The sequence below is a fragment of the Cryptomeria japonica genome, chromosome 4 (assembly GCF_030272615.1).
Source record: "Cryptomeria japonica chromosome 4, Sugi_1.0, whole genome shotgun sequence".
NCBI classification, from domain to species: Eukaryota; Viridiplantae; Streptophyta; class Pinopsida; order Cupressales; family Cupressaceae; genus Cryptomeria; species Cryptomeria japonica.
The window spans coordinates 32,837,630-32,865,317 of NC_081408.1; the positions used below are offsets into that span (position 1 = coordinate 32,837,630).

Below are 27,688 nucleotides of genomic sequence, written 5' to 3' on the forward strand. Positions count from 1 at the left end.
GATCTGCAATTGATGATGATGATTGCCTTGCTTCTTGAATGTAATCACAAATGTTGTATGAAATGGCATGTAACATGACAAAACCCTAACACACACAGGTACTTGCAAATGAATGTTGTTATGTTGCTCCAATGGATGAATGAAGAAGACACATGAAGGAGAGAACTTGGTGGATGTTTAAAGACTTGAATACTTGATGAAGACCTTTCTCTTTAATTTTATTTATTCTCCTTATCTTGCCTATGTATCACATCCATATTGAATGAGGGAGTTCAATCTCCTTTTATACATGCCCAAGAGAATTAATTTTCATCCATCAAAGGCTGACAAAGGGAGATTGAAATTCCTGAAGAGAAAATTAAGCAAAAGGGGCTAAATGGACCCATCTTAGGGCCTCCCTAAGAGGGAGAACAGGGGCACCACACTCCTATCCAAGGGGGGTAGGGGCACCACACCTCTATCCTGCCCTATCTTGGGGCCTAGACAGGGTCATGAGGCAACATACGGGTTGAAATGAGAGGAGACTTAGGATGAAAGCACAGAGAGGGATCTCAATCAAGAGAGAGATGCAGTTGCTTAGGTGAGCACCTAAAATATGGTGAAATTATGGGGGTCGCAATTTTAGGATACTACAATTTCCTTGATATACTTGGCTTGAGAAATAAAAATTTCATCTTCTAACTATGTAACTTACAAACTAGGAAAGCAAGATAATTCACCAATCATTGACATCTCATATTCCTTCTGCATCTCTTCAGTAAACTCTTTGCATAGACCATCATTTACTCCAAATATAAGGTCATCAACATAATCTTCATGATTTTCCTTTTCTAATTACACATCTAGACTGACTGAATAAAAATTCATAGCCTTTATTGCACATCTGACTAACACTCAACAAGTTATGTCTCAGACCTTCAACATATAAACATCATCAATTTTATGCTTACCATCAATTGTAATGCTTCCTATCCCACAAATATGTGCAACTCCTTCCCCTACAAATTTCATTGATCCTCCATTGAATACTTATAATTAATTTCTCCTTATCACTAGTCATATGATTTGAACATCCAAAGTCAATGATCTAGGCTTATGGTTCTACTTTAACATGCAATGCGGTCTTTTCACTTTCTGACTTTGTTGTTTCTTCATTCTTTTTGGTATTCCAAACATCTCTTTTCTCTGTTCTTCTGTAGCTAGAAATAAATATTCTTCATTGAGTCTTCACTATATTTATCCTCAAATGAGTGTGTCTCCATAGAACACAATATTCTTTTCCCTTTTTCTCTATCATCTATCATCTTTCTTTTATCATATCTTCTGTGTCTAATTTTCTTCTCATCATCATCAAGCCTCTTATAATCTTCCTTATACATACATTTGGAAGCATAATGACCAATTCTACCACAATGAAAATATTTCAAAGGTAACTTACCTTTGTATTTTTTGATTCCTCTTTTCCATCTTTTGACAAAATTTTCTTTGATCTCATCCATTTTCTCACTTCCTTCTGGTTCATCTTTAGTTATCTATGAAACATTAAATGAAACTTATTTTCTTTCTCTTCTGAAATCTTCCATCTTTGATACTTTGTAGGTGAATAATGATCCAAGAAGTTGATCAACTATATACTTAAATCTAGATCATGACATTCATCAATAGCACACTTTTTTGGCTTGTAAGATTTTGTCAGAGTCAAAAATATATTTCTCACAACATCACCTTCTTCTATATTTCCTCCAACACTTTTAATACCACTCACAATTTTATTTACTCTGCATATGTAGTTCTCAACACCTTCATCATCAACCATCCTTAGACATTCATATTTCTTTTTCAGATTCATCAGCCTAGTTGATTAGGTTGTTGTAATCCTCATCATTTAATTTATCAATCCAGGGCAGTGTCTATGGCTGTATGCAAAAGAGAATGAAGAAAACTTGTTTGACAATATATTCTACAAAACACTTGCAAAAAAGGAAAGATAATCTAAAGCACACTTGCATGAAATGAAATTCTAATCTATTACAGACTTTTTGGAAAGGAAAGAGGCTAATTTAATTCATATTTTTTGGAAATAAAATGCTTTCTTGAATTCAAATTTACTCTAGAAATCTGGAAATACAATGTTTGAAATGAAACTAGAAATTATCCTATTTCCTCAAGCTAAAACAATCCTTTCTAATCCCCCACTTTTATCGATTGATTACAATATATTTGTATAATTATCATTCCATATTTACCCATCCAATACACTAAGAATGTGGATCCATGATCCTATTTTTAAGGGGTCATTTACAAAACATAGAGAAAACTGAAACAATTGTCCTTCATCACACCACCTTTGTCTCAGTCATTACATCATTAACTTTTCATTCTCTACTGTGAATCTTGCTAAAATATCAAAAAAAAATTGAGGCCTTGAAGTCTACTTTCTATATCATTTTTAATTTTTAATTTTTGTTGAGAAACGAGGGAGATATTGTTGTTTTATTGAGACTACATTTTTCACAATTTTTGGGCACTTAATTTTTAGGAAGTCTTCAAGTTCTCTACATGAATGAAGAAATTACTCATCAATTCACTTGAGAAAATCATATCTTACTATCATGAAAATATGCTACAACCATGCAACTACATTGGTGTGCTTTACTAACTTGAGTTATCTTTGTTGGAGAAAGATAACATAGTATAGTGTGCAGCTATAACTTGCATGAAACAATTATTTTGTCCATTGACTTAGGAATAATTGCTGCTCCATCATCTTGCACGAATGTTGGAGTGTGCTAGGAGTCTAGAAGAATCTTCTCTACCTTCTCATAATATCTTCAAAGCCTTGTCTAGAGCTCTCTGCTACAAATGTTTTTGAATCTTCTTCTTGTAATGAGTTATTTAATAATTCATTTAGTTGCACTATAACATCTTGAACACTCATAGAGACATATTAGAAGCAATTTGGATCACATTTATTTACGAAAAAATAAACCAAATATTTATTTTACTTTCTACCTTAAACAAGCTTAAGAACTTTCAATTAATACTTAATTTTACTTTAACAACAATACACTAAGAAGAAATAGGTGATTTTAATGGGTTAAATGTGAGACAATTTATGGTCTCATCACTAGCTTTCTTTGTATTCATATCTCCTTCATATGATTCACTTATATTTTTTAGATCTCTTTGGCTTCTTTCAATCCACTAACCTTACCAAATACTTCATGACTCAAGCAACGAATAATCATAGTTCTGGGTTTTGCATTATTCTCATGGTTCTTGGGTTCATTAGAGTTTTAAAGCCATTTGATGGAGGTGTATAACTAGATTGAACAATTTCCTAGATAACTTCCGACAAATTTTCCAAATAAGATTCCATCCTTTCCTTTTAATTAGAAAAAAATGTATCATCAAACCTTAGTGGTTTGAAATTAAGCTCACGTGCCATTCTAAATCTACCTCAAGTGGTTAAGCTCTTCAAGAGGAACTCAACTTTGATACCAATTGTTAAACCCACAACAGGACCAAGAGGGGGGGTGAATCAGTCTGGAACACTTTAAATCTAATCTATTTGATAATAAAAATGTTGGCATTGTGTTTTCATTGATGTCAATCGATATAAGATGGCAACCGGTATGGGAGATTGATGAGCAGTGATGTCAGTGATGCATACTAGAAATTGTGTCATTGATGTCAACTAGCATAGAAGGTCACTAGTAAGGAAGAGAATGTCATCTAGCATAATGATCATTGGAGTCACCGGTACAAAAGTTAGTGTTGGCTTGTGTTGAAGACATAAGGACTAGAGATTGGTATTGGATAATAACCGGTAAGTGGTTTGTTGGCAGTGCATTGTTGTCAACTGACCTGTGACCAAGCATGGTGAGTTAATATAGAATTTCCAACCGGTATGCTATTGGATGTTTGGTTGTGAAACAACATGACTCCCACTGGATAAAGATGCAGTCACCGAATGAAGAAGATATCACAAGGTGAAGAGAAGACTGACAGTGAGTGTGTCCAATCAGATTATATGTTTCTGTTTGAAGATATACCTTCTCAAACAGGGAAGCCATATTGGTGTAATGCCGGATGCAGATGACAAGGATCCATTCCAACCGGTAAGTGGAGCTTATCTCCTATTATGCATGGATTGCATCATAGTCCTCAGAGGTAAGACATAAGAGTAGAAGGTAGGTGATTGAAGACTTGCACTGGATGAATCGGTGAAACACTAAGTTGCCTTAGGTGCATGAAATTAGAGATGTGCACTGGATCTGTCAGATATAAATGATGAGTTGCCAGCATAGAGAAGGAAGGATAGGTTTGTCACTTTTACAAACTAGTTTATAGGAGAACCGGTCTACTGATGAAGAAGGAAAAGTTGAAGTAGTTGCAGATAGAGAGTGCAACTAGATTGAAGATGGAGAAAGGTGTTGCCTAAGATGCAGACAGATGGATATTGTTGAAGGTTGATGACATGGTGTCATCAAGGTGGTTACCGATAAGTATGTCCACCGGTAAAGCTGACAAGGTGTAGAAGTGAAAGGCTCCCATCTATTGAAGATGTGCATGAGGTGGTTTGGCAAATGTGAGGACTGGTAAAGGTGTTCCATCGGGAGAGCAGCAAAGTGCAAGTTTGAAGGCAGACCAGTTAGGGTTTAATCGGTAGATGTATTCGGTTGTGTGGTTGGTCAGTGACCTTGTCTGGACCAAAATAGAAGACTTAACAGAGGTGGATGCTGACAAAGTTGACACGTAGGAGACATGTGTCATGCATACTGTGGTTGGTGAAGTGTTGTAAGTGAGGTAGGTGGTGACTAGTCGACATTAATGTCAATAGTGTGTTTTACGGGTCAGGAGCAGAAGGGTGCGGAACGAGATTGATCAGAGGAAAACTTGATATGATTCAGTGGTTTCATGATCAAGACCGAGTGTCTAGGTGCTGATCAAGGTAGGTGAAGCTATTTTCATGATCTCTTTCGACAAGTGTAGATCGAAAGAGGTTCCATGTTTTCCAAATATGGAAAACATGTTCTGGATGTAACAAGATTGGTGGAGTCTGATTGATCCATTGCAGGTGGTCGATCTCTAGAAAGAGATTTGATTGGATTTGGTTTGCTTCGGGGTCGATGAAGGAACCCTAGCGCGCCAAAAGTTTGAATGTCATTTTGGTGGGAAGGCTTAATATAAATATGTAGATCAAAGATGAGATCTTCTACTGCTACATGAGTGAGTGATGCCAATTAAGTGAGTGCAATCATAGAGCCAACTAGTTAGAGACTTCATCAAATATCACAGAGACTAAGTGCTGGAGGTGCAGCTAGTGAGATGGTTTGGTAGAGGCAGAACCAACAAGGTTAGAGTAACCGGTAAACTACAAAGTAAGTTGAAGTGGTGCAAATTGGTAGTGCTAGGACCTATAGAAAGGAAGAGAAGGAGTTGCAGTGCAGTGTGAGTGGTTGAGGAGATTTGGCAAGTGGAGTAACTGACAAGCAAGATAACTGGTAGTGATTAGAGATCAGAGTACCGATAGAGAAGAGGTAGAGGTTGAACCGGTAAGGTTGTAGTAGAGAATGAAGGAGAGGAGGATCTGAGTGAGAAGAGAACTGCTAGAGAGAAGAGTAGAGGAAGACTGATTGAGAAGAGTAGAGTCGGAAGAAAGATTGTAGAGGTTACAAAACACATTTGTAACTGGGTATTAATTTTTTTATTTTATATATGACATTGTAATAACTAAGTTGGAGCTCAGTGCTCCTTGGGTTGGTGCCCTAAAGCAGGGGTGGTGCTCCTTTGGTTGGTACCCTAAATGTTGTAACCAATGTTTTATTGTGAGGCTAAATTGGAGCAGTAGACTCCAACAATATTTCTCATCCAGGTTTTTCTTATGTTGGGTTTTCCTCATACATCTAGTGTTATGTGATGTGTGATGTCCCTTTTGTGTGTGGTTGGTTTTGTCCCATCCTCCTATCTAATCGGTATGTGTGCTTTATGTTATATTTGCTAACTGGTATATACACATAGGGTCAAAAATGGTAAAGTTTGGAATTCACTGATTCACCCCCCTCTCAGTGGCATCTTGTGTTCAACAAAACAATGGTTAAGAACTATACTAAAAATATCAACCATTCATACATGAACACCAGATTTACAAGGAAAACCTAATCAAGGAAAAACCATGGTGAGAATCATACTCACAATATAAATATAACTGATTACAAAGTTTTAAGCTTATAGCCAAGGAGCAAAAAGCACCTAAAGGACTTGCAAGACTAAGATGCACTACCTTAGGGCAAGATACATAGACTTTCTCAACTAAGGCACACTACTTCAGGGCAAGATACAAAAGAGACTGCCAAGAGACCCACTATCTTCTGACAATAGAAAGAATAGTAGAATTGATATGAGAAGAATATACTAATCATGAAATTATCCTTGAACCTTTGTGTCAAGTGACTAACATCATGGAAAACATATTTGATGATCACAATTTACACAACACATTGTCTCACTGAATGTATCACCTTCAAAGCTCTTCACAATGTGAATTTTGCATATCAACAATCTCAAATCTACTTGCATATCATTCACATTCACTTCTCATCAATTCACACACTATTCTACACACAAATCATACATACACACTCCTTAAGTATACGATAAATCATTAGAAAACCTATTGGGGATCGACCAAGAATAAAATTGTTAGAATAACAAGCCACTGGACCAAAATACTCAAGGCAGTCCACTCCAGTAGAAAGAGGGGACCTAGAAACATCACAATACATCCTTTCATGTTGAATCCAATAAACCCCACACACCAAAACATCCTCCAAAGTTGGCATTAAATAAAGCATATAGATGCACAATAAGGCTTGGCACTTAGTCAGTCAAAAGACATCTTCCAATGCAAATTTCCTAATGCAGATCTCTAATCAACATGGTAAGACCCATATCAATGTTCTAACTCAACCTTCACTACATATCTAGACCAAAAATGTATGATCCAAACAGGATAATCCAACCGGACACACTGAACCATAAAATATTTGAATATACCACGCACAAAGGTCAATATAAATCATTTTTGAAATAGAAATGAATTGATAAACATTGCACGAACCACACAAACATGTCCATGAAACCACATCACAAAATTCACTATATTCGAAGGTTGTTAAAGACTTTATAGACCAATATTACAAACACCCTTACTATTAGAGAATAGTAACAACCAACTTATACCAATGAGACAATAAGTATTGTTTCTTGCATATATTAAGAACTCCTTCCTGCATATTGAACTTGCCACAACCAACACCAAAATATCAAATTCAATAGAAACAACAAACACTAGAAAAAAAACCTACAATAGAACAAGATCATATCTAGGACAAACTCCATCCAGACAACCAAGTTTGACATCATGATGGTATGATGAAAGAATAAGTATCCAGTAGAATACTAAGACGGGGGGGTGAATCAGTATATTGAAAAACTGATACAAATTTCCCAATCTCAAAATCAAACTCACAAAGTAAACTCTCACTATCAAGATCAATACTCAACATCAACCAGTTAACTGTTATAACAAATTAACAATAAACAACTTCAATCTTGTAAACATCAAAATGCTTAATCACATCTCAACATATTCAATCTCTTAATGCTTCCAGTTATCATGCCTTATCAGAATAGTTAAGTGGTCAATCAAATCAACAAATAAGATCATAACCACAAAAATATTCACCACTTGACAAAAATGTTTATACATGGAAAACCTAGATAGGTAAAAACCACGGTGAGATGAGACTCACAAGGATAGCTATTTGAACTCTTTTTAAGTTTACCCTATTAGGAGCCAATCCTGTTAAAGCTTTTACAATAAGTCCTGTTAAGAACTGATTCTGTTAGGAATCACCCGATTAAAGGATTTACAAAATGCCTTGATGAAAAAGAAAAATACCCTGTTAGGAGTAACCTCGGTAGAGGGTTTGACAATCCAAGCTAATGGACCACCTTGTTAGAGGATTTAAGAAGTAACCAAGCTTGTTAAAGCTTACCCAGTTAGGGGATTTCAATTCTACTGTAATTGTTAGAAAGCAACAGGTTTATGATCTGTCTGAATAGCACTACATTTGCTTGATCAAATCCTTTTAAGCTTCAATCTACTTCTACACAAACTGCAGATCCATTCTCTGGTTAGGCAACCACACAGTCAACTAGTTTCAGCCAACACTTTGCCAACACTCTTACAAACAACTTCATCGACCTTAAATACAAATCAATTAGGTCAGTAACAAAACAAAAATCTAATTCTCTCATAGAGATTACAAACAAGTTGGTTCAATCTTGACCGTTAGGAATCATAACAATATTTTCACATTCTTCAAGAAAATTCCAACCGCTCCATGATCACTGCTTTATCGAACTTTGTAACTCATCATGTGCTATGCATTAGATGGAATCCACTTTGCTCATTCCCTAGACAATCAAAGAAATGAACAAACACGCCAAAACAATTTGAACTTATCCTCATTCAATGATCACATGTGTCACCATCATTATCGCTCATCATTAGATCTTAAACTAACAAACTTGATCAGTTAGGGTTTACCAAGAAACAACTGGTAGGGTTTACCAGTTACAATGCATAGAAAAGGGTTTAAACTTATACACTGGTTTACCAATTCAACTCACAAACTTAACATACCGGTTTACAACATCTTCCACAAAGATCTTCCTACCGGTTACAAGCCAATATCAATAATAACAACAATATCGACAATATCACAAATACCATTACTGGTTCAATTAACATTAATGACAACATAATATATCATTAATGCAATCTTCATGCAAATTCCAATAATCTCCCCCTTTGGCATTGATGTCAATACAAATATCAACGCCTCTAATTGCTGCTATGATTGGTGAATAGGAATCCTGGTTTACATTACCAAGTATTCACCATGCTCTGTCTATCTTCAGCCTGTTGCTAGTTTCCCTTTTCTAGTCACATAATTCTTCTCCCCCTTTGACAACAATGCCAAATTGAAAGTAAAACATGTAATGTCAAATTTTCACTATGCATCAACAACATACTGCAACTTGATGCTCCCCCTGTGGACTACATCCACTTCTTCATCAATCCATGTAAAATTCTACAAGTAATCCAGGGACTAATGCAATTAGCATCATGCTCAACTAAATTCATGAAGAGGGACAATCCCCAACTGACTTCTAAGATACTCAAAAGTGGTCTTAGGCAGAGGTTTGGTAAAGATATCCGCAAGCTTCTCCTGGGTAGAAACATGCTCTAAGATAACATCTTTACTTTGAACTTTTTCCCTCAAAAAGTGATACTTCAATTCAATGTGCTTGGTACGAGCGTGCAAAACATGATTCTTAGAAATATTAATGACACTTGTATTATCACATAAAATCTTTATAGAATCTGAGATATTCATCTTAAAACCTTCCAAAATGTGCCTCATCCAAATAGCTTGTGTGCAATTCATATAAGCTGCAACATACTCAGCTTCAATAGTAGATTGAGAAGTACAACTCTGCTTCTTACTACTCCATGAAACTAGCCCCCCCCCTAGAAAGAATGCTCCACCAGTAGTACTTTTCTTGTCATTAGTATTTCCTACCCAATTAACATTAGTGTATGCCTTCAAATCAAAGTTTCCTCCATATGGATACCATAATCCATAGTCAACTGTACCTTTCAGATACCTAAAAATTCTCTTGGTTGCAATCAGGTGTGCTTCCTTTGGATTCTTCTAAAATCTTGCAACTATACCAACCGCATGGGAAATATCCGGTTTGCTGTGAACAACATAGTGTAATTTGCCAATCATTGACTTGTATTCCTTTTCATCAACAGACTTAGATGCATCCTCCTTGGACAACTTACAACCTGTAACCATTGGTGTTCCAGCTAGTTTACAGTCACTCATTCCAAAATTCTTCAAAACCTCTTTCACATACTTAGATTGAGTAATGAAAATACCATTCTTCATTTGCTGTATTTGCAAGCCTATGAAGTTTTTTTCCCCTACTAAGGACATTTTAAACTCTTTTTTCATTTCATCTACTAAACTGTTGCTCATGACATCATTACCTCCAAAAATGATATCATCAACAAATACTTCACTGACCAGTATTTCATCTCCTTCATACTTGAGATAAATATTACTATCATCATTGGTTCTTGCAAAGCCTATCTTCATCAGATGTGTATGAAGCTGTTCATACCATGCTCTGGGTGCCTGCTTCAATCCATACAAAGCTTTATGCAATCTGCATATCATGTCTTTCTCATCTCTTAATGCATAACCACTAGGCTACTCTATGTATACCTCTTCTTTCAATATCCCATTAAAAAATATAGACTTAACAACCATCTGGTATACCTTGAACTTCTTATGGGCTACAAATGCAAGTAAAGTTCTGACACCTTCTAGTCTCGCTACTAGTGCAAAAGTTTTTCTACAATCTTCTCCTTCTTCTTGAGAATAACCCTTGCAAACGAATCTTGCCTTGTTACGAACTATAACACCATCTTCATTTAACTTTTTTCTAAATACCCATTTAGTACCTATAACATTCTTGTTTACTGGTTGGGGTACCGGGGTCCAAGTGTTGTTCTTCTCAATTTGATCCAATTCCTCCTCCATAGCTTTAACCCAATAATCATCACCAAATGCCTCCTTATAACTTCTAGGTTCAATGGTGGAGATCATGCAAGGGTTATCTCTTATTTTCTTTCTAGTTAGTACTCCAACATCCTTATCCCCAATAATCTGCTCAGGATTGTGGTTCAGTCTCACATACCTAGGAATAACATGACCATTCTCTTTAGGTTCATCTTCTTCATTATCATCTTCTTCTGAATTTATTTGTTCCGGTTGAACAAGTACATTAGGATTTGCTTTACCGGTTTCTGATTTAACAGGTTCAGGTTCCAAAAGAAAAATGCAAGGATCTTCATCCTTTTTCTCTAAACTAGTTCCTTCTGAGACTTCAAGACATTCATCTACATGAAGATCAACACTCTCAACAATTCTCTATGTCTGGTTTGTGAAGCATTTATAGGCCTTACTCTTGGTGGAATAGCCAAGAAATATGCCTTCATCACTCTTAGCTTCAAACTTGCTAATATAATCACCTCTTTTAATAAAACACTCACTACCAAATATTTTGAAATAACTAACATCAGGTGATCTCCCATACCAATATTCATAAGGGGTCTTGTCCTTACCTCTTTTCATCAGAACTCAGTTCATTGTGTAGACAATTGTACTTATAGCTTCTTTCCAAAATGTTTTCGCTACACTTTCTTGTATCAACATTGTCCTAGCAGCTTCAATCACTGACCGGTTGTTCCTCTCTACTATACCATCCTGCTGTGGTGCCCTTGGTGCAAAAAGATGCCGCTTGACCATTCTTATCATAATACTTAGTGAATTCATTAGAAGTAAATTCACCGCCTTGATCTGTTCTCAGACATTTTATCTTTTTGCCACTCTCTTTCTCAAACAAGGCCCTGAATGCCTTGAACTTACCAAAAGCTTCATTCTTATCTTTCAAGAATGTGACCCACATCATCCTTGAACAATCATCAGTGAATATCATGAAATATCTATCACCTTGAATGCTTCTTGTTCTTATTGGTCCACATAGATCTGTATGAACCAAATCTAACAAGTGCTCTGCTGAGAAGGACTTGCTCTTGAAAGTTGAAGAAGTCATCTTTCCTAACTGACATTCTTTACAAAGAGCATTAACTGGTTTATCTAGCTAAGGTAGACCTCTTACTATCTTGTACTTTCTCACTTTAACAATGTTATTAAAGTTTATATGACAAAATCTCCTATGCCAAAGCCAGCTATCATCTATCTTTGCAATCAAACAGTTGCTAACTTTAGGATTAAGATGAAATAGATTACCTCTCGTTTGTTTCCCAGTTGCAATCAATTCACCTTTGTTGTCAAAGATTTTGCACATACCATTTCTAAACTCTAGTGGGTATCCTCTGTCATTAAGTTGTGCCACGCTCAAAATATTGTGCTTTAGGCCTTCAACCCAATAGACATCATCAACACGACTCTTCCCATTAAGAGAAATAACTCCCTTACCTTTACCATACAGGGTGAGTCATTGCCAAATATGACAACACCACCATCAAATTACTTCAAGGAAAGAAATTTGCTTCGATCACCAGTCATGTGATGTGAACAACCACTATTAATGATCCAATCATCAGAGTTATCCATCCTAGACACTAGTGCCTTCTGATCTGATATCTCTTCCTTAATAGATACAAACACAATATCTTCACTAGCATCATCATCAGATTCTGTTAATAAGATGAGAGGGGGGGGATGTGAATCATACAAATTTAATCTTCAATATATTCATCAGATTCAACCTCGGTAACCTTATCAGAAAAATTGTGAAACATGCAAACTCATAAACAGATAATATCACACAACATATAACACCAGATTTAATGTGGAAACCCAAATAGGGAAAAACCACTATGGGATTTCGGACCCACTAAGAAATATACTCTTCTAGAGTATGCTTGCTTAAAAGCAAATCCTGTTAAAGATTACAAACACATTGCTAGATGTGACCCGGTTAAGGGATTTCCCTCAAATTTGTTAGGATCTTCACCTTGTTAGAAGTGACCTTGTTAAAGGGTTTCAAACAATCAATCAGAATGTCACCTTGCTAGAGGATTTACAAATAAGACTGTTAAGTCCACTCAGTTAAGAGATTTTCTATCACTTACAAATAAACAACAGTAGTAAATATGTCTGCAACTTTGCATCTAAAATGCTGAAGCAAATTCTTATTTTCTCAATACAATCTTGTTATAGGACTTATCTTGTCCCTCTGCTGGGCTCCTTACTCTATTTTTCAAATAGGTCTTCAAGCTTCCGTGCTCGATAATCACTATGTATCATCCCTGTGCTTACACTTGCCCGCATACATTGTTTATCAACAGTTCTTTATTTATAAATAATTTGCAAACCGCTTAATCTCCTTGATCACATTTCCCATGATCAATCATAGCGATCAGATCTTCAATCTTGACCAGGTTCAATGTATCCTTCGATCTCAAAATGTTTTACCTTGCCTTGAAACTTGCATACATTTCTTAGAAGTTGTGCTAGGGTATTGCGGTTCAATCTAAGCTGTAGATCTTCCTGCCGATCTTTCATTGCCATAGATTCTTAACAAACTTCATGCGTGGCATACTAATCAGTTAATCATATCCAGCTCATCAACTTCCTTCATTAAATAATGCTTTTATTCATTCAATGCATTCTGTTATTACTCAGTTGCAACTCGGTAAATACTAAACTTCACTCGGTAGACATTCTGCCTTCATTAACTGATAGCAATAACCTTAGGGTTTACCGACTAGGTTCTTTGCTTGGTAACATAGTATAGTATTAACCTTACAAACAATAGCATATGTAGGATATCAAAATAATCTAAACATCATGATCTCATCATTGTCTAACTCGGTAGTAGTTGCCCATTGAATAACTTATTCCTCCCCTTATTCATCACATTCTTTTTGTGTCTTTTACAGACAACTTAATTCTCTTCAAAACATATTTCTTAAGATATGGCAACATCATATTGAATCAAAAAATCAATTTCTTGACATCAATGACAAAATAATATTGTTAAGACAGTAAACATCCTTAACCAGTTATATCCATAATCATCAACAACCTTCTCAATATCCTTATTGAAATACCAACAATCTCTTATTGTAATTGGAATGCCAACAATCTCTTCTTGTCTGTTATAATGCCAATAGATTCTTCATTAGTAATACCACTATCAATAGAACTAAGACAATCTCTCTTGCCTTTGCCTTTATACTTCTTGAATTTGTCTCTCTTGTATTTATTTCACCATTAGGAGAGTTAGTTTCTATATGACCAATCTTGTTGCTTGCAAAACATTTTAAAGGTAGTTTACCTCTATATTTCCTAGTACCTCTAGGCAGTTGTTTTGCCAACAATGCTTCAAGTTCCACTAAGTTGTCTTCATTATCAACATCTCTACTGGATCTAGATTCATAACCATGACAAGTATCTCTACGTTTTCTCACAGATGGGTTAGAGACAGAAACTCTGAATGTAGATTCTGATTTCTGTACTCTACCATCATAGCCATTTAATTCAAAAGCAGTAAGTTTGCCAATGATAGAGTCAAGAGTTACCTTATTTTTGTCAATGGACTTCAACTCTTGAATAGCTGCAACTTGGATAGCATAGACCGGTAGTAGGGTTCTCAGTACCTTATTGATCATTGTGGCATCTTCCACTTTCCCTCCTACACTCTTTATTTCACCAACTATCTCTTTTATCCTTTGACCATACTGCTGGATATTCTCACCTTTAGACATTCTTATGTCATCAAAATTTCCTCTTAGGCTCTCCTCTTTAGCAATCTTAACATGCTCATCACTGCTATAAATCTCTTCAAGTTTTTTTCATACTTCATATGCAGTTTCAAGACCATGAACATCTACATATTCAGCTTCAGATAGGGAACTGATAATAGCCTCCAATGCTTGATGATTTCTTGCTGTTCTTTCTTTTGATCATCAATCAGAGTTCCAGTAGGTTCAATATACTTAGTTTCTACATGATCCCAATACTGACTTTCCAGACTCTTAATGTAAATATTTATTCTATCACTCCATATCCTATAGTTATTTTTGTTGAACTTTAGACCTTCCTTCTTCATCATGATCTACAAGATCTTTTCCTCAAGCTGTTAGGCTTTTAGGTTAAAGAGGACTTGAGTTGCTCTGATACCAATTGATGGTATGATGAAAGAATAAGTATCCGGTAGAATATTGAGAGGAGGGTGGGGGGGGGGGGGGTGAATTAGTATATTGAAAAATTGATACAAATTTCCCAATCTCAAATTCAAACTCACAAAGTAAACTTTCACTATCAAGATCAGTACTCAACATCAACCGGTTAACTGTTATAACAACTTAATAGTAAACAACTTCAATCTTGTAAACATAAAGATGCTTAATCATATCTCAACATATTCAATATCTCAATGCTTCCAATTATCATGCCTTATCAGAATAGTTAAGTAGTCAATCAAATCAACAAATAAGATCATAACCAGAAAAAACATTCACCACTTGACATAAATGTTTATACATGCCGAACCCAAATAGGTAAAAACCACAGTGAGATGAGACTCACAAGGATAGCTATTTGAACTCTTCTGAAGTTTACCCTGTTAGGAGCCAAGATTGTTAAAGCTTTTATAATAAGTCCTGTTAAGAACTGATTCTGTTAGGAATCACTCGGTTAAGGGATTTACAAAATGCCTTGATGAAAAAGTAAAATACCCTATTAGGGGTAACCTTGGTAGAGGGTTTGAGAATCCAAGCTAATGGACCACCTTGTTAGATGATTTAAGAAGTAACCAAGCTTGTTAGAGCTTACCCAGTTAGGGGATTTCAATTCTGTTGTAATTGTTAGAAAACAATAGGTTTTCTGATCTGTCTGAATAGCACTACATTTGCTTGATCAGATCCTTTTAAGTTTCAATCTGCTTCTACACAAACTGCAGATCCATTCTTTGGTTAGGTGACCACACGCTCAATTGGTTTCAGCCAACACTTTGCCAACACTCTTATAAACAACTTCATCGACCTTAAATAGAAATCAATCAGGTCGGTAGCACAACAAAAATCTAATTCTCTCATAGAGATTACAAAGAAGTCAGTTCAATCTTGACCGTTAGAAATCATAACAGTCTTTTCACATTCTTCAAGAAAATTCCAACCGCTCCATGATCACCACTTCATTGGAATTTGTAACTCATCACGCACTATGCATTAGATGCAATCCACTTTGCTCATTCCCTAGAAAACCAAACAAATGAACAAACATGCCAAAACAATATGAACTTATCCTCATTCAGTGATCACATGTGTCACCATCATTATCGCTCATCATTAGATCTTAAACCAACAAATTTGATTGATTAGGGTTTACCAAGAAACAACTGGTAGGGTTTACCTGTTACAATGCATAGAAAAGGGTTTAACCTTATACACTAGTTTACCGGTTCAACTCACAAACTTAGCATATCGGTTTACAACATCTTCCACAAATCTCTTCATACCAGTTACAAGACAATATCAATAATAACAACAATATCAACAATATCATAAATACCATTACTGGTTCAATTGACATCAATGATAATATAGCATATCATTAATGCAATCTTCATGCAAATGCCAACACGTTAAGGAAACTCAGATTTACAATATATCTAACCGGGGCATTAGGAAGATGATATGGATGTGGTGTCAAGATGTGTGAATGGTTACACAATTAAATTCAAGATGAGATAAGCATGATACACATAATATATGTTAAAAAATTGGGTTCACTATTTTATGCATTAAAACTAAGATTTAAATCTATTTCACTGTTAGTAGCAATCAAGAAGGAAGACTTAGAGGGGGGGTGAATCAGTCTTCACCAGATCACAACAAATTAAACTCCAAAACATAAATTGATAAACTGCAACTATAAATAGATAAGAAAATTAACAACACAACACACAACACCAATATTTTGACATGGAAAACACGGTCAAGGGAAAAACCATGGTGGGAACCTATCCACAGTAAGATGATACTCTGCAGTATTATATGAAAATATTACAATGGGGAATGCACATGCATTCAGACATACTACCTAGATCTCAGTGCTCAAAGATATATGCCTGTAAGGCTACAACCCTCAGGGAAGTCTCACCGACTTACAATATGATTCAGACTACAATCCGAAAGGAATGAACTGCAATAATAGCATCTAAAAATGCCTGATGACAATTCCGATTAAGCACAATTGTCTGCTCTGCAACACCAATCATACCTTTAAATTTTACTAAATTATATATCCTTATTCGCACATTCACCGCTCTCTAATAATGTAGATACAATACTGACACCTAAATTAGATAAACATCTCACCTATATATACAAACCATCAACCTTGATAACAAGGTCGGCTAAACCCTCAACCCTCAACTCATAATTATAAAAATTACATTGCATGATACAAAGATCGACCACCAAACCAATATTATGATATACATTAAATAGCTTGGACCTAATTCAAATTCCCAAATGATTACATCCACTGGAAATCCCACCAAGATCCACTGCAACATGCTACACCACTAGAAATACTGCATAACACACAAGTCATCACTAGTTCATAGAAATCACAAAAAAATTGCACAATGATCAATGCGGATTGCCAAAACAAATAGGACATGACTAGGAAACACCAACAAGCATGTTAGAATCATCTAGAACAGTTGCACCAACTCCTCTTTTCAAATCTTCATCGGTCAACGTCTCAAAGCTCAAGAACACAACCAATCAACAACTGTCACGAAGAAAGATAACTTGCAGAGTACCAAATCACAAACCATCTAAAATAAAGTTACACAAGATCATCCCAAATAATAATCCAAAGTCTTAGCACAAGATATGATCACACCGGAATATACCAGAGGAAATACCCGATTCTACAAAATAGTGATCAACAAAACCAAACTACAAAACCGGATCAATAACTCTTCCCAAAATCACCAAAATAACTCGCAGGAATATGTTGAAATCAATGAAAACAACATATCCTAGCAGTAGCAATGATCAACCAAATCCAACAATTTCCCCCTTTGGCATTGATGGCAACATATGAATGTGAAAAACAGTCAATGCAAAGAAAGAAGATATCACCAACAAACTCCCCCTAAGATCAAGATAGATAAAGTAGTTTTTTACATGATCTCTCTCCCCCTTTGACAAAAATGCCAAAGGTCATCGAAACAAAAAATCAAACTCACTCCCCTTAAAACACATAACCAAAAATCTCTTTCCCAAAACACAGACTACTTCGGCAGAGGAGAAGCACCAACTCATCAATTCAGATAAAAGAGTAAGGATTTGAATTCCACCATATCGATGCAACCCAATGCATCTAATTCTCATCAGGAGGGGTGGATACCCTTAACTTGTCTCTCAAATAGACAAATGTATCTGCAGGCAAAGACTTAGTGAAAATATCAGCAATTTGTTCCTTTGTAGATAAATATTCCAGCTTCACCTTCTGTTCATTGACTTTCTCTCTCAAGTAATTATATTTGATTGATATATGCTTAGTCTTTGAATGTTGCACCAGATTCTTAGACATGTTCATAGCACTAGAATTATCACAGTATATAATTACTAGCAACAACAATGTACTCAACTTCAACAGTAGATAAAGATACCGAATCTTGTTTCTTGCTAGCCCATGAAACCAACTTCTTACCTAAAAATAATGATCCACCGGTAGTACTCTTCTAGTCATCAACATCACCAACCCAATCTGCATCAGTGTAATGACATAACATGAAATCATTATTATTTGGATACCATAAACCATAATCCTTAGTTCCTTTTAGATATCTGAATATTCTTTTAACAATAGTGAAATGACTATCCTTCGGATTAGCTTGATATCTAGCAGCCATACACACAACATGCATAATGTCAGGCCTGGTCTGAGTCAGATATAGCGGTCCACCAACCATAGATATATACAAACTCTGATTAGCTTTAAGAGATTCATTATTTTTAAACAATTTACAAACAGTCACCATAGGAGTTCCAACCGGTTTGGAATCATCTAGTCCAAACTTATTCAACAATTCCTTCACATACTTAGTTTGAGATATAAAGATACCTATTCCTGTCTATGCATTCTGTAAACCTAAGAAAAATTTCATCTCACCAATCATAGACATCTCAAATTCTTTTTTCATATCACTAGCAAACTTCATACTCATATCATCATCACCACCAAAGATAATGTCATCAGCAAAGAACTCAACAATCAAAATATTATCATTTTGAATCTTAAAGTACAGATTACTATCAACAACACCTTTGATAAATCCCAATTTTAGCAAGTAAATTTGTCTAATCTATCATACCAGGCGCTAGGGGCTTGTTTCAATCTATAAAGTGCTTTCTTCAACTTACATACCATGTCTCCATCATCTGAGAGTGAAAATGCATCAAGATATTCAATGTAAACTTTTTATTTTAGATCACAATTCAAAAATACAAATTTGACATCCATCTAATATACCTTGAAATCTTTATAAGCAACGTAAGCAAGAAACAATCTAACAGCTTCAATTCTGGCAACCGGAGCAAAATTTTCTTCATAATCAATCCCTTGTTGCTGTGAATATCCTTTACAGACCAGTCTAGCTTTATTTCTGACTACTTCACCAACTTCATTCAATTTATTCCTAAAAAGCCCATTTTGTACCAATAACATTTTTATCCTTAGGTCTAGGTACAAGTTCCCAAGTGTTGTTCTTTTTAGTCTGATCTAACTCTTCTTCCATGGTTCTAATCCAATTATCATCTTTATAGGATTCAACAACATCTTTAGGTTCAACTTTAGAAATCAAACATATTTCTTATGTAGCTAATCTTCTTCTAGTCATCACATCTTTATTCTTATCACCAATAATCCGATTCTCAAAATGATTCAATCTTACATACCTTAGATTCTTCTAATTATTCTGATCTTTAGGCTCCCACACATTATCACCACCACCAACAACTTTCGGATTCACAATCTCTACCAGATCATTCTGCTTAGGCTCTTAAGGCTGAATACGAGCTAAAACAACATGTTGACCTTCATCATAAGCTCTGATATTGTTCCAAAGGTTTTCATCTACCTTCACACCTGCACTCTCAACTATGTTTCTTAGTCTCCTATTATAGCACTGGTAGGCTTTGCTATTTATAGAATATCCCAAAAAGATACCTTCATCACTTCTAGCATCAAACTTTTCAATATCCCCATCTCTCTTGATATAGCATTTGCTACCAAAAAAATTGAAATATTTCACAGTAGGAACATGACCAAATCAAAGCTCATAAGGGGTCTTACCGGTATCACCTTTGATATGAATTGTATTGAATGTATAGACTGCAATGCTAATAGTTTCTCTTTAGTAGGCCTTCAGAACATTTCCTTCAATCAACATGGTTCTTGAAACATCTAAAACAATACGGTTCTTCCTTTCAATAATCCCATTCTACTGTGGAGTCTTAGGAGCAGATAGCTGTCTTATGATTCCATGCATCTCACAAAAAGAATTGAACTCACCAAAAAAAAATTCAGCAATCAAGAAGGAAGACTAAGAGGGGTGGGGTGAATCAGTCTTCACTAGATCACAACAAATCAAACTCCAAAATATAAACTAATAAAATGCAGCAATAAATAGATAAGAAAATTACCAGCACAACACACAATACCAAGATTTTGATGTGAAAAACCCGGTTAAGGGAAAAACCATGGTGGGAACCTACCTACAGTAAGATCATACTCTGTAGTAGTATGTGAAAATATTACAATGGGGAATGCACATGCATTCACACACACTGCCTAGAGCTCACTGCTCAAAGATATATGCCCGAAAGGTTACAACCCTCAGAGAAGCCTCACTGACTTACAATATGATTTGGACTACAATTTGAAAGGAATGAACTGCAATAATAGCATCTAAAAATGCCTGATGACAGTTCCGGTTAAGCACAACTATCTTCTCAGCAACACCAATCACACCTCAACACTTCATTGAATGATATATCCTTATTCAAATATTCACCTCTCCCTAATAATGCAGACACAATATCGACACCTTAATTACATAAACATCTCACCTATATATACAAATCATCAACCTTGATAACAAGGTCGACTAAACCCTCAACCTTCAACTCATAATTACAAAATTACATTGCATGATACAAAAATCGACCACCAGACCAATATTATGGTTTACATTAAATAGCATGGACCTAATTCAAATTACCAAATGATTACATCCATCGAAAATCCCACCAAGATCAACCGCAACATGCTACACCACCAAAAATACTGCATAACATGCAAATCATCACTGGTTCATAGAAATCACAAAAAAATCACACAACGATCAATGCAGATCACCAAACCAAATAGGAAATGACTAGGAAACACCAACAAGCACATTTGAATCATCCAAAATAGTTGCACCAACTCCTCTTTTCAAATCTTCATCGGTCAACGTCTCAAAGCTCAAGAACACAACCAATCAACAACTATCACGAGGAAAGATAACTTTCAGAGCACCAAATAACGAACCATCTGAAATAAAGATACACAAGATCATACCAAATAATAATCCAAAGTCTCAATAGAAGATCTGATCACATCAGAATATACCGAAGGAAATATCGGATTCTATAAAACAGTGATCAACGAAACCAAACTACAAAACCGGATCAAAAACTCTTCCCAAAATCACCGGAATAACTCAAAGGAATATGTTGACATAAATGACAACAAAATATCCTAGCAATAACAATGATCAACCAAATCCAACATTCACAACACCACATTTGGAAGGAGAATGAACTCAATTGGTTCAACCTCAGACTTGTTAGGAAAAGGGTTGACACAAGATGAACTCAATACTTCTTGGTTGAGTGAGGGTAATTATTAAAATGATATGAATTTAATGCATGAATAAGGGTTAATTATGTATAACTAATAATAATTAGCATGCTCAAATAGTTTTAGAACATATATGCAAATATCAGGTATAGATCTAGAAATGAAAAGTAGAGAGGAACCTATGCCTGAAATCTAGGCTTGAAAATTTAGGACAAAGATGCTAGGTGACCTTGTCCTAAAACTATCAAATGAAGATAATAAAAATAGTTTCAAAATCGACATGTCACTCTAGGTAGCTCCTTTAAAAATTATCAAAAAAGTGCTGGACAAAGATGCTAGGTGATCTTGTCCCAGTGTTTTTGTCTCTTCAAAATTAGGTCTTGTGCATCCCGTTTCCACTTTTCAAATTTATAATTGTTGTGTTCAAATATTCCCCCCTACAAACACAAGAGGGAAATCTATTATTGCATTGATAGGTGTTTTCCTATGTGAAACTGTGGGTTTGGAATTAACCCTATGTTGAATTGAAATAAAATGAAAAGTGTGCCTTGAAAAGATAAAGGCTAGATTTGAAATTGAAATGCTTAATTGAAATGTTACACCCTTATGAGTATTATTTTCCATTTTGAATTCTTAAAACCTGAAGACTTGACCTCTCCTTCACTTCTCTAATGATGCTTGATTACTTGCTCAATTGAATTTGAAAAAGTATAGTAATTGAAAACTTGTAGAGAGATGTTTCAATTCAAGGGGCAAATATTTTTATACCTACCGTAATGGAATGTATTGATAATTATGAAGAAGAAGGGACACATGATTTAGGTTCCTGATCAAAATTTCTTGACAGTTAGAGGGTTTGAAATTGGGCCCTTTTGGTCTAGACAAGGGCTCTAGGTCTCCTTGTCTAAGAGGAAAATGGTGCTAGGAATCCCTATCCAGTCCATCCAAGCTGAACAAAATTCCAAAGAATAGAGAAAGAGATGAAGATTGTAGATATGGATTTGGTGTGAGAATAATCATGCATAATCATGGCATATAAGGCATAAATGCCAAAGTGAGGCCCAAGTGAGTATGAAATTATGTTCAGATATAATTTATGACACTAAAGCTAGCATGAAAAAAGAATGCAAAGAGACAAAAAAAACATCTTCCAAGGCCGAAGAGAAGATTAAAACAAGCATGTAAAAAATGAGGAATGAGAGAAGATTACAGGGAGACACCAAAACATCTTCTGAGGTACATGTAGATTTTTACATGGAAAACGATATGAAGGAGTGGTATAGGTTAAACTTGTTGTTGTTGCTATATTAGTTTGCGTGTATTTTTTCAATCTTTTTATGCTCTCTATCATCTTGATGATGGATCATGGAGTGTGATCCAAAATGTTGATGTAAAAAAATACATACAAACTAATCCAGAACCAACAACAAGTTTAATTTCATGGATTGTGGAAATCTAGTAATATTGAGTGTTAGACATTATATAAATAAGCAAGAGGAAGAAAGCATGTCTCATGCAAGAACATGATAAGACAAAGACAAAGGACATTACTCTCATGAAGAGGGTTATTTGGAAGAGGTAGAGGAATAGGTTTTAGTGCTACATGTTTCCAATGTGAGGAAATGTGGTATTCACATTTGAATTTCCATAAACCCAACACGATGGAGGAGAGCGAAAAGTGATAAGAATGCATATAGCATATGCTGAAAATGAAAAAGGATACTTCAAGAAATAATAGAAAAAACCCCAAATATGGAGAATCAATGATGTGAAATTTTTTGTTGAATCTAGAAAAGGAGAGACTGGAGCCAATCCAAAGAAGGAATCTATTTTAAACAAGGTGCAAGGTGAGTGAAAAGTGTTGCAAAGTCATTATGGATAGTGGTAGCACTGATAACATAGTAATTAAAGAAATGATGGATAATTTGAAATTGAAGAGAGTCGAACATCCCAACCCATATAGATTTTTATGGTTACAAAAGGAGCATCACTTGGTGAATTATCAATGTTTCGTGAGATGTCAAATTGGAAACCACAAAGATAAAATTGTGTGTGATTTGATGGTAATAGATGCGTGTCATATCCTTTAGGGAAGACCATGAGAATTTGATAGACAAGTTGTTCATGATGGTAAATTGAATACCTATAATATAAATAAGGATGGAAAAGAGCACATATATAGCCCATTGAAGAATAGAGAATAAGAAAATGAAGACAAAATAAAGATGTGTTTGGTTTCCATTTTTTTTGAACGAGTTGAAGAAGGAGAAGACATGTTTTTCATTTATTTTGAAGTTTTCTATTGTTGGGACAATGAAGAAAGAGGATGAAATATTGATGGAACTTCAAAAGATTCTGATAGGATTATGTAGATATATTGATGAAGGGGTTTCTTAATGGATTACTATCCATGAGGAGCATAAGCTATTGTATGGATTTAATTCCTAGTGCAAGTTTTCTAAATAAATCACCTAAGGAGAATGATGAAATAAATAGGCAAGTACACAAGTTGCTTGATAAAGGGATGATTAGATAAAGCTTGAGTTTATGTGTTGTTCCAAAATTCTTGGAACCCAATAAGGACGTGGAATTAACAATGTGAATGGATTCTGGAGAAATAAACAAGATAACCATCAGATACAAGTTTGCATTGCCACAAATGGATGTTATGATGGTTTTCTTAAGTGGAGCTAAATACTTCACTAAAATTGTTTTGAAGTGTGGATACAATAAAATAGGAACAAGAGAGGGAGATGAATGGAAAACACATTCAAAACCAAAGATTGACTATACAAATAGTTGGTGATGTTATTTAGATTGACAAACTCTCCAAGAAATTTCATAAAATTAATGAATTAAGTGTTGAATCTATATCTTGGTAAGTTTGTAATTGTGTATTTCAATGATATTATAATATTTAGTAAGAAAAAAGAAGAAAATTTGCAACATGTTAGATAAGTTTTACACAATCTAAAAGAAGAGAAGCTGCTATTCAATTTGAAGAAGTTTAGCTTCACGAAAGAAGAATGAGTGTATTTGAGGTTTGTGGTTTCTAATCGTGGTCTAGAAATGGACTTGGAGAAAGTAAAAACAATCATTGATTGACCTTCACCAAGGAGTATGTTTGAATCAAGAAGCTTCCAAAGGTTAGCGATCTTTTATAAGAAGTTTATTCAAACTTTTTGTGGAATTTGTGCACCAATTACATAAACAATGAAAGGTAATTAGGAGGAGTTTGTTTGGACAAAAACAATAGAGAATAGTTTTAATATATTGAAGGAAAAGGTGATGGAGAAGCTCATGAAAGTGTTCCCTAGATTGTGATGCAAGTAGGACAACAATAAGGGGAGTTTTATTTCAAGAGGACAAACCAATGACTTACTTCAACCAGAAGCTAAAAGAAGAAAAATAAAAATATTTTATGTATGATCAAGAGTTCTATGCAATTGTGCACACACTCAATAAGTGGAGGCATTACATGTTACAAAAGAAGTTTGTGTTGTACACCAATCATCACACATTATAATTTATTAATAGCCAAGTAAATTGATTCAAAATCATGTGAAATGGGTAGATTTTCTTCAAAATTATTGATTTTTTTAAAGAATAGAAGTGACAAATCAAATAGAGTTGTTGATGTATTAATTAGGAGATGTTTGTTGGTAAATGAGATGAGGGTAAGTGTTGTTGGTTTTTATTTCATGTGTGAGTTGTATGAAGAATATGCAGATATGAAATAAGCTTGGGCAATATGTAAAAGTCCAATTGGGATGGATATAACACATGGTTGGACTATTTTATTCAAAATAATTTATTGTTTAAAGGAAAGAGGTTGTGTATACCTCAAGGCTCAATGAGGGAAAACTTAATAAGAGAGAAATGTATGGAGATTGGTGTTGACATTTTGGAGTTGACAAAACATTGGCCATTTAATGAGAGTTACCCATTTAATGAGAGTTACCATTGGTCTATGATGAATGAAGATGTAAAAATAATGGTGCAAGGTTGTTGAATACATCAACAATCCAAAGGAGTGAGACAAAATACTTGATTATATTAGCCACTACTAATATGAGAGAGGCCATGGGAATGCATTAATATATATATATATATATATATATATATATATATATATATATATATATATATATATATATATATATATATATATATATATATATATATTTTGATTTTCCATGAACACAAAGAGGTGATGATTCAATTTTTTTTGTAATGAATATATTTTCATAAATAGCCCATTTGATACCATGTCAAAATAAACAGGTTCAATACCAAATATTGTGAAGATTAATCTCTATCTAATAAAATAAAAATATGGAACTCATATGCAAATTTGAAAATCAAGTTTCCTTAATTTGGAAAACCAAGATTAGATCTTTCTTCTTAATGCTGCCAAAAAATAGACTATTTGCCATGCTTATTCAACCTAACTTATGTGAGCTTATAAAAATAATAAATAATCAATAACATCAGCATAATATAGCAGTAATGAGGCATGCATTAGTAACATAAAATCAACATATAAGAGGAATTATATGAAGAAACCCTCGTGGGAAAAAAACTCCACCAAGAGGATAGGACAAGCTTGCATTATGAACAATAAATGTGGTTACAATACAATCACTTATGTTATCATCTTTTCCTCCAACATAGCAGCACCTATGCACATGTGATAAACCCCCTTACGCCTCCCACCTATCTTATGTTCCTACAAAGAAATCTACATTCAATTGTTTCACATATTTTAAACCCAAACGGATGAGTTTATAGAATGGAACGAGTTCCAGAACCATCAATAAATATTCCCAAAGTCTCTTCATTCCTCATGAATACAACCCACGTAATTCCTCTAGTTTTGGCTCTAATATTTTTCACCCAACTTAGGCACCCATTCTTGCAAGATAAACATTACATTAAATGCAATAAAGAACTAGACACCAAGAGACACTTGTTGCCTATTCCACATTCATACTTGGAGAAGAATAAAGGTTACTCATTTATTCATTTCCTAAGTCTTTCGATATATTATTCTATATGTCTACAACTGAGAAAATAATATTAAATAATTGTGTTCACAACCCACTTTTACCATTTCTAGTGGAACCCATCACTCTTTATGAATATTACAAACAATAGTGAGAATTAAATATTATAAATTGTTTTTCCAATACATCTTAAGTGCATTAGGACACTTTCCAAGGATGTTAGAACAATTCCATATGATTTACAAGGTAGATGGAACCTTAATCCTAACAAATGGAAAATAATTCAGGTAGTCAAAGACATACTTACCCTCTTGAATGTCTTCTTGAACTGCATGCTCATCGAATAATTTTAAGACTTTCTATTTCTAGGGAAAAACAAGAAAGCATTAGACCTCCAAGATTTTATGCATATTCTTAAAATGAGAAAATTGGAATGCAACGACCCTAGTATGCATGAATGCAAAATGAAAACTAATGAATATTTCCAACTTAGTTAACCATTGCACAAAAAAAAAACAAAAAATTAAAAACTTTTCTATTAAATATTATTGTACACTTGAGTATAAATTTATTTGATGCTTGCATAACCAAAAAGTACACCCTGAGATAGAAATAGCCCCACTCTATTTTTAGGTTTTACTATGGCCTAGCAGTACATAAGTTTTATTGTTGAGAGATGGCTACACCTATTTAAATGAAAACTCTCCATGTCTTTCATCGTGCAAATCATGTGCTTGTCCACACATTTTATTTACCCTCTTTCCTATTGAATATTTTTTTTAAATATTTTTCAAGAAAATGAAACCCTAGGAAAACATGCAATGTCCAATGACAAGCCAAATAAATGATTATTTTTAAATAGTGATAAAAATAGAAAAATCAAGCTTTGGCATGTCTATTTTTTCCTTGTCATGCACGGTTACCGGCATAAGATTAATGCTGATTTGTTGAGACAAAAACATTAGTATTTGCCTATATATATAGACATGGACTAACGAATCTTTAATTGATTGTACACTGGAACAAGAATTTATTGCTCACCACTTTATCTTTTTATTAATGAATGATAAAATTAAA

General features: G+C 34.6%; 1 protein-coding gene across 1 annotated transcript in view; it reads left to right on the top strand.

The window, feature by feature from the left end:
- The window catches only part of LOC131079269 (probable rhamnogalacturonate lyase B), a 132,955-nt gene that overhangs the window by 62,326 nt on the left and 42,941 nt on the right, over positions 1 to 27,688 (top strand). The gene's annotated exons all lie outside the window — the stretch shown is intronic.